General features: G+C 37.1%; 1 long non-coding RNA gene across 1 annotated transcript; it reads right to left on the bottom strand.

Annotated features, from left to right (window-relative positions):
* Window positions 1-1,162: 1,162 nt before the first annotated feature.
* On the bottom strand, window positions 1,163-3,971 carry LOC142371513 (uncharacterized). Its single transcript, XR_012768052.1, has 4 exons — window positions 3,855-3,971; window positions 3,663-3,756; window positions 1,700-2,026; window positions 1,163-1,622 (listed from the first exon to the last, which is right to left on the bottom strand). It is a non-coding gene; the product is annotated as an uncharacterized LOC142371513 (long non-coding RNA).
* Window positions 3,972-6,361: the final 2,390 nt, after the last annotated feature.

The following is a 6,361-nucleotide window of genomic DNA, read 5'->3' as shown; positions in this document are numbered from 1 at the left end:
CAACCGTAACACAGAAAAACAGTGTCAGTTCCTGTTGGTGGAACAAGCAATTAAACGTGCAAGAACATAACTGTGTAATATACTGCCTGCACACGTTGCATGATTACTTGGCTTGCTTGACTATTGAATTTATCTCTGCGAGTCCTTGCTGTGGCTGCGGAGACAAATATAGCAAAATGAAAGCCGCGTGTTCTCAGATAGAAGGGATTAAAAAGGCTCAAATTGGCTGGAATACAAGAAAAACTTCACAGACTGGTCCTACCTGTTGACTTTGATCTTTTTCAATCTGAGCAGTACAACTAACCTCCACTGGCAGACAAAAGTGTGAGTGTATGCTTGTTTAAACTTACAAGACAAAACATTTGTTCGACACAGAGAGAAACAGTCAAGTGAAAAGGTGACTGCACAGAAGATACACACATGGAACAGGTTTGAAGGCTTGAGCTGTAAAAAGTCAAAGGGGTCATTTGACAAAGCACACAGGCTTTTTACATTTTTACAAATGGATGCATTTACATCCCCTAAATCTTTTGCCAAATGTTTTATTGCATTTCATACCTTTATGTGGCATAATTACAAAGCAGACATAATAGTTAAAATCCTCCATACAAAACATCCACTGCATATGTTTCATGACAGATACTAATTCACAGGCTGGGTTTCCAGGGCCAGCTTAAACAACTTATATCATGACCTGAACATGAAAAGTAAAGTGATGATGGAATGAAAGCTACAACCTTTAACATGCAAATGAGTGTTATATGCGTGATAGTGGGCAAATATAGTCTACTATACTGTATTTGAAATGAATTTGGAACACTGAGCAGAGCTCTGTTTTACACAATTAATCATGTTTATGAGGTTTTGTGTGACAGCACCAACAAAGTTATTCTTGAATGAATCAGTCTGCAACAGATGAAAAGCACAAGGTCTGTATTCAAGCATTGTGTCAACCCCTCCTGGCAAGCAGAAAAACCCTATGCTGCCATCAAGAGGGGAATATGTGTTTTCAAAGAACAGTTTGGAGAGTACAGATTGGAACCAAACCCTAGAGATTTGCTTATCCAGCCCATTCTCTTAAGCAGTGGACCCTCTTTTGTTTTCCCAAGAGGAGAGTGGCCTGAAAACTTGTATGTTCATGTGAAAAACTGAGGGAAAAAGGTAATAAAAAGGATTTATTATTAGGATTTACAACAAACAGCATGCACTGGGCTAGGTAAAACATAACATTTAACATACCTAACCCTTTTTATATTTTTTTCTGCCTTAAACATTTGCTCTTTCTATCATAAAACTCATCATTATGATCTCCACCAGAATGTAGATCCACTGCATTTTAACAACACTCCCTGATGACTTCACCTCTTGAACTAAGACATAGTTGCTATGAGAATGTATCCACAGTGAGCAATTATAAGGCTTTCTCTGGTCTCCTTTCTTTTTATCAATTGTACTCCAGACATGATAAAGCCCATGCTGGTCCCTCTGTTGTTGTGTGCTGGCGGCATCTGTTAAATTATTGTCTCCCTGGAACCAGTGGACCACACCGCTTGGGTAAACTCCCTCGAATGAGCACTCGGCATGAGATGCATTCATGGTGTGGTTAGAGACTCCAAAGCAGTCTGCAAAGATTAGGGACTTTAAGGGAGATTGAAAAACAAGCAGTGAAAAAAAACACGAACATTTAAAGTTTACTCACCTTGTGCCTTAACATAAGTATTGTTAAAGGTTACTCCCTGATTGGAGCGTAGTTTGCAGAGGTATTTCCCCTCATTGACTGGCATGATGTTGGGGAGAATCAGAGTGAGTCTTACGTGGGTGGTTTTGTTTGTGATTTCACAATGAAACCTCGGGTCTATCTGTCCGTGTTTATACTCACACATTGTTTCATTTCCAACCTGCCAACTAAATTCTATTATTTTTATATCCATCGGGCTTGACGGGCTTGTATCGCACGTCAGTGTCACATTTTCACCACACTGCTTTGTCACCTGGGGCACGGTCAGTAGGCCTATGTTTTGACTGACTGATCAGACAGAGAGAGAAAGAGAAAAACTAAGTTAGGAAGCGTTACACTGAAAAAACCCCCAACAATTTTCATTTTTTTCATGTTTGTACATGGATAGCTGAGGCCTACAACTTGTAACTAAATACTAACAACAATACTACACCTTATAGCTAAAGTACTGATTTTACACCGGAATTAACATTTGTGTGCCTTTCTTTTTTTTCTTTTCTTTTCTTTAAGTGACCTCATTTAATAGAGGCCTCTGACTCATCATTGCCAATAGAAGCACCTGTCTGTCCGTTCTGTTACTGTTGAGTGGAAGTAAACCCAGTTAATATCAGCAGAGTCAGACCAGTCCCACTGAAGTATTACAAATTAGCACAACCTCGTTACCTCACACTGCATTACATTGTGAAAATTTTTTCATGGCACACCATTAAGCCATAAGCTTCCTCTGTCTTTGCCAGATTTATGAGACGTCCCACCCAGCGTGGTGGTGCCAAACACCAAACTATTTCCGAACACGCATAGTTTATACATTAGGTTTGATGTGAATGTATGCTTCTGCGTTAGATCAATGCAAACACTACACACACCCTGTGATGCAAATCACATTTATTACAGTGTACTGGTTTGTATGTGTCAATAACAATTAGACTGCCAAAAAAATAAGGTGGGGGTGGTGGTGGTGTTCCATGGTTTTTAGTTTCTTTGTGTATTTCAAACAAGGCCATCTGAAAAAATAGACCACATACAAATCAAGTTCAAAGTGTATAGCTCATGCTGAAGCGATAAATATTGCACAACCATTTGTTCCACTCAAATTACAACAATACTGTAGAGGTGGAAGAAAAAACAAGGTATTACAACTGCTAGCAAATCACAGTTGTTCTTCAGGATGAGCACGTTGTAGGCTACAGATTTAAATTAGAGCCATTCATCAAGTTTAACATTGTTCTATATCAGGTGTTAGTATACGTGCAAAGAGATATGTGAAACAAAAAGGCATTTATAGTCTATACTTTTTCAACAAATTCCTTTTGAAAATATATTCTCTGGTAAGGACTGAGTTTTATAGGTGCTATCATGTATATTTTGAATATTTTTTTAAGCATGACAGATTAAATGCTGTGTTGTCATTGTGTGGGGAAGTTGATTGTCATAGACCAAGGGTGGTAAACTTCCAATTCAAAGTTCAGAGCAAAGGTTTATTTTGAGTCCTAATAGAGATTTACTTATCATTGTGGCCTTTTCTTGTGGGCTTGTCTTTGCTTGCTAGAAAAAGATTTACTTAATCAGAATCAGTGTTTTACCACAATTAGAACTCCAGCAGAATATAAATACACCAAATCCTTGTTACTTTACTGTCTCAGATGATGGCTCAGTTTCAGTGACTGTCAAAAAGGCCTCACTAAACATCAATAACACTCAATTCTACATCAGATATTATCGTTTCAACTTGACATTTTTTGTTTATCACCATGAGTTTTTTTCTTTCAGTCACAAAGAAGCATCCCACCACCACTTAAAAGGAGCACATATTCTTTGTAAACTTCCTTGCATTATATGATTTACACATTATTTTCACGTTGAAAGAACTGCTCTCCCAAAGGGACCTTTTCATGCAGTTTTCATGCTCAAAAAAGAGACTTACCAGCATTGCTGACAATTAAGGTGAACCAGAAAATGGACACTAAGGTAAAACAGCGATGTGTCCTTGGAGCACAGGAGAATCCCATTGAACTGATCTGTGGTAAAATCGGGGTTTCTCATATTAGATTGACCAGAGCAACCAAAAACAGATATATGTTGCATGAAAGGCAAAATAAGTTTTCTCTGTACCTACCATACTGTTCTCCTGAACACACACTCAGGAAAAATAGTCTAGCTGCTGTGTTTAAGTCAATCTGCTGGAGCTGAAGGGGAGACGTTGAAGGAGCTTTCAGTTACACATTTGCTGCATTTTAAAGGAAACTTCAAGTCTGGGCGGTGTGGTGTCAGGTTCACACCTGAACCTGAGCAGACTTGCCCTGGAATGGATGAGTGTTGAAATCACTCCTGCAGAAAGAAGGCGTAATTGCAAGGCTTCTATATTAAAAGAAAATAACCCCAGGAAAGTAATACACCCTCCTTTTTTTGGCAAGGAGATCCTGCTTTTTTTGGTTTTTCAAAATGTACATTTTTCTCAAGCTTACTTTTTAGTAAAAGATATTTCTTACTAATGTATTATCCCCCAAAAGATGCCATGACTTATTTTAGCATATGCATATATGAAGCCCCTTTATCACAAATTTTGTGTGTGTAAGCGTGTAAGTGTTTTGCTCCCTTATACACGTTAAGTTTTTATTTATGGCGACAAACGCATGTGTTCAGGATAATATTATTTGTCAATGAGCACCGAATAAAAATTAACCTCACTGCACCCATTTTGATACAAAACAGTAGGTAAAATGAGGTTTTACTTGTTACATAAACTAAGGATTTGATGCTTAAAAAAAGATTATTAATTTTATTTAAAAATAACTGCTGTGAAGATGGTCAATTACCCCACTAATAATTTCTTCTTAATTTTTGAGTTGAACTGGATTCCTTCAAATATTGAAGTATTCTAAAGTTATCATCAGACTTGATTTAGTGTGCCGAATTTCCTTCCTTAAGTTGGTCCCTTGGGTGTCTTGATTAGAAGTGCTTCTTTTTAATCACTCACTTATAATTAGAGCCTCTGAGAATCTTACTCAAATGTTTAAAAAAAAAAAAAGATTCACTTCAGGCTGCACTTAACAGAAAGAAGTATGGTGGCCAGCTATTTGAAATACAAATGAAAACAACAGAATTTAAGCCCTCAATGAACTGAATTAAATTCTATTTTATTATATTCAAAATGGGATTTGTAGTGTCAGTGTGAATTGAAAAAAATGACCAAATAATATTCGTTTTTTAGAAAACACGAGATCCTAGAACACATGCAGTGCTGGTCATTATCAAAACCCCTAAATTATACTGACACAATATTTAAATATTCATTAATGGAGATAAATTCTAACCAATTCTATAAGATTATCATACGTCTTTGTTCATACTTGTTAAACACACAGTATTGTGCAAAAGTCTCGAAACAAACCACATTTATTCATATTTTGCTAAGATCCCTGGTTCATCCAAATATAAACTTTGAAAGACTTTCAGAAGCCCGGGGAACACTGCTCGAGACCACTTCAAAAGATTTGAAAAAAGTCTGAGTCTTAAGAGGCAAAGTGAACAGAAACGAGTTGTTGCCTTTATTCAGTTGTAAATACTTTAGCATCTACAGTGCCCTCCATAATGTTGGTGACAAAGTCACATTTTTCTTTGAGTTCCCCCTCTGCTCCTCAGTGTAAAATCCTAAATCAAACAATTCAGATGTGATTGAAGTGCACAGTCTAGACTTTAACTTAAATTAATTTTCATACATTTCAATTCCACCTTGTAGAAATATTTATACATAGTCCCCCTCATTTCAGGGGAATTATCAATTTTTTAGATTAATTAAAGCAAAAAAAACCCATAAAATATGTGTATGAATTTCCACTTTATTATGGGATAGTGTCAGAGGTGAATGTATAGTTTAAGAGCTTTATGTGCAGCATTTATGATTTAAACAGGATGCATGAATTACCTGACTAATTTGGATGGTATTTTCCTGTCTTGGATTTGCTTAGTAGACCCTTCTCAATGGGTTTAAACAATAACAGTTACTTAGTCAGGGTTAAAAAACAACTATGATCACGGCTTAAATCACTTTCTTCTTAAAACAAGACCATCACCCTCATGGATGCCATTGACCTGGCTGCCTTGGTAACGTGTTAACACAGAGCTGAAATACGTTCATGCTTGCATTGATGTTCTCATATTCCTTGAACGTTATTATACATAATGTCTGCCTGCATCAACACATAATCCATGGGCACGTTTAGGAAGAGGGACGAGGACAATCTTCATTTGTTCATAAAGGAGTAACGTCTTTTCTAATCAGTCTTTGTGGCGCATCCAATAAAACCATGAGATCTTTTCTGTGGAGTTAAATTCTGCTGAGCTGCAACAACCTGAACTGGCAAGTGGTGGCAAAGCCAAAACATTGAGCAATGCAGGCTGTAATTAAACACAGCAGAACAACAATGCAAAGCTGATTTTTAAGACCTTGCTGTGTGTGTAAGCGTGTCCTGAAAGCAAATCCATTTTCTAACGTATGATTTGTCTGTCTCTGTGTAAATCAAAGCAATAATTGCATTGTGTTGCTTGGTGATGATCTGGTGATGTTCATTGCATTATACCGCCTGATTACACAGATCAAATCAGGATCAATGCTGTATTCAG

This window comes from Odontesthes bonariensis, chromosome 21 (genome assembly GCF_027942865.1).
Source record: "Odontesthes bonariensis isolate fOdoBon6 chromosome 21, fOdoBon6.hap1, whole genome shotgun sequence".
NCBI lineage: Eukaryota > Metazoa > Chordata > Actinopteri > Atheriniformes > Atherinopsidae > Odontesthes > Odontesthes bonariensis.
Note: the sequence above shows the minus strand (reverse complement) of the source record. Positions and strands in the feature narration are given on the sequence as shown.